The sequence below is a fragment of the Poecilia formosa genome, unplaced genomic scaffold, assembly GCF_000485575.1.
Source record: "Poecilia formosa unplaced genomic scaffold, Poecilia_formosa-5.1.2 Scaffold508, whole genome shotgun sequence".
Classification (NCBI taxonomy): domain Eukaryota; kingdom Metazoa; phylum Chordata; class Actinopteri; order Cyprinodontiformes; family Poeciliidae; genus Poecilia; species Poecilia formosa.
Genome location: NW_006800447.1, coordinates 145,646 through 148,502, shown reverse-complemented (window position 1 = coordinate 148,502; position 2,857 = coordinate 145,646). Strand labels below are relative to the sequence as shown.

At 48.4% G+C, this 2,857-nt stretch overlaps 1 long non-coding RNA gene across 1 annotated transcript in view; it reads right to left on the bottom strand.

Moving 5' to 3' along the window:
• The window catches only part of LOC107834034 (uncharacterized), a 4,928-nt gene extending 2,521 nt beyond the window's left edge, over positions 1–2,407 (bottom strand). The window contains exon 1 of the long non-coding RNA XR_001659818.1: positions 1,723–2,407. This is a non-coding gene — a long non-coding RNA (uncharacterized LOC107834034). The remainder of the gene's footprint in view (positions 1–1,722) is intronic.
• Between the last annotated feature and the right edge of the window lie 450 nt (positions 2,408–2,857).

Here is a 2,857-nt window from a genome sequence, read left to right as displayed (position 1 = left end):
TGTCAAATCCTGAGGGTCAAAGGTCGCCTTCCATCCCACCTGAATCAACTGAAGAACTTTAAAATCCACAGAAACCTTTGAGCCTTTTCCAGTTTACATGCCATGTTGTTACAGGAGCTGCAGATTGCTAAAACCGCAGCAGTTAGCATGATGCTACGCTAGTGTAGCATCATGCAGTTAGCATGACGCTACACTAGCGTAGCATCATGCTAACTGCTGCGGTTTTAGCAATCTGCAGCTCCTGTAACAACATGGCATGTAAACTGGAAAAGGCTCAAAGGTTTCCGTGGATTTTAAAGTTCTTCAGTTGATTCAGGAGGGATGGAAGGCGACCTTTGACCCTCAGGATTTGACCCCAGAAGAGATAAAATGGCATTTAACTCGGAGAAAGTTCAGGTTAAATCTAAACGTTTCTGCTGCTGAACTGGTTCTGGTCCGTTTAGCAGCTTCTCTGGTTCTGATGAACTAGGCTCGTGTTTCCAAGTGTCTGTGATTTGACTAGGCTGGATTTACGGCTTCTCCATAACAACTGCAGCCGCTCACATGAAATAACTCATGTTTAGGGGAAGAGCGGGATCAGTGGAGCCGCCTGGCGCTGATTAGTGGATGTGGAAGAACCGAGACACTGATTGGATCCAGCAGGCGATTCAGCTGCAAACTGATGGGTCTGGATCCAACATGGCCGCTGGGGCCCCGTCTCTCCTGTTGGACTCGATGACGGGCAGAAAGCTTGGAGGCGAGAGGATCAACAGACCGTCTGGTTCTGATCCGCAGAACCCTCACCTGTCCATGTAACCATGGCGTCTGTTGCAGCCAATCAGAGCCCAGAAGCCTCTCCCTTCTCCTCCACTTGGACGGCCTTCGTCCTCCTCTTCCTCCTGCCGAGGTCAGCGCTGCTGCAGGCAGACGGCCAACCTGATTGGCCGAGCTCCCAGTCGCCACGGCGATGCAGACGACACGTGAACAGCACGCTTCCAGTGTTGCTCAAAGGTCCCTGGGCAGACCCCCCCACAGACACACCGATGTGTTCAGAGGTCACACACACACAGACTCGTGTTTTCGTGTGTTGTGGGGACTTTCTATTAACTTCCATTCATTCTGCAGCCCAACCCAAAGCAGCATTTCTGTTCACCAAATGGCTCCCACAAAATCCTGCTTCTGCCTCTCAAACACCATTTAAACTGACCAAAAATAAAATCTCATAAAGGAACTGGACAGTTTTTTGTTGCTTTGCCTCGTCGCCTGTTTTCCCAGCAGCGCCACCTTCAGGAACAGATTCTCACGTCGGGCTGCACCTTTTAACTCGACGCTGCGTTTCCATTACTGATGACCCAAATCTTTGTTGATATTCTGCTAAATTTGTCGATTTATGTCGATAAAACATCATTTTTAACTGCGTCGTTTCCATTAATATGTTATTCATCAATAACATATTGATGAATTAAACTAACATCAATATGTTTGTTCACATGAGAAAAACATGGCGGCATCAGAATAGAAGAACCAGAGAATCGTAGGCGGAGGCCTGAGGCCTCAAGGCCGGCGTCACCGGTTCGACTCCTGGCCTGGTGACCTTTCACCTTTCCCCCTCTGTCTGGATTTTCATGCTGAGTTGCTGCTTTAACTTGGAGGTCATTGTGGGAAACGGGCTGATCTGGAGCTCACCGTCCTGATCATGTCCTCCGCCTGCCTGCAGGGGGAGCTCCAGAGCCATCTGCTCACCTGTACCACCAGCAGGTAGCCGACCTTGCTGTGAATGCTGAGCAGTCTGTGTCTCTACGATCTTCCCGTCTCCTCCTGATCCTCCTGGGATCCATCCGATTCCTCTCGTCGCTCCGCAGCTCAGCCAGCCTCCCATAATTCCTTGCAGCTTGATCAGCAGTAGATTTACGAGCTGCTGCGGCAGCTGGCGCTCCGTCAATCATGTGACCTCATCAGAAAGCTGTCAGAGCGGGTTACCTGCTGCTAGCCTCGCCCTGCCAGGCCGCAGCGCTGAGTTATGGTTCGGCTTTAATGCGACGCAGCAGCAGCAATGAAGCAATGAAGAGCCGTAAGTCATGACACCCACAGCGGCGCAGGGCGGAGGCTTCTTCACACTACTGGACCGGTTCCACCCGGTTCTGATCCGCTCTGGGTGCAGAAGAGGTCCACTTCCCGCTGCATGCTGGGAAACAAGGACGGAATCAGGCTGCTACCTGCAGGAAGGGTCAGAGGTCACCATTTAGACCCATCAGAAGCTCACAGCTGGAAACCTGACTTAACTTGGTTTACAGTTAATTCATGTTTGAATTGTCCGAGTGCTGGAAATGTGCTACATAAATAAAATGACCTTACGCTTTCACTTTATTCATCCTTAAAGGACAAAAATTAGCAGCAATAATTTGGGTAGTTTAGTCAAAGAAAAATCATTTTTTAAAGTGATATTTTATTTATTCATTTATAAATGTTACAGTTTCAAACTAAAATTTAGTTAACAAGCTAAACATTTGATATTTAGTGGGCTAGCTAAATATTTAGTTCCGAACTAAATGGTTAGCTCAGAGCTAGCAACACAATATCTGAAATGGTCAAAATACAAGAAATGAATCAATCCCTCCAACAACTTGTGACGTTTGGGTTGTATTCAACGGAGGAGAGCAGGCGGCAGACTCAACCACACCGGTTCTGGGACGTTGTCTTGTAATAAACTATCTTCACCAGCCTTACAAAGCCGGACGAACGGCTGCTAATTTACCAACCAGTTCTGGTTTCTGACATGGGTAATACGGGCAACCGCTCAGGACGTTATCTTTTTAGGGATGGCAGGAGACCTCTGCGGATTGTGGCACAGAGATGAAAGCAAAACGGAATTAAGAAG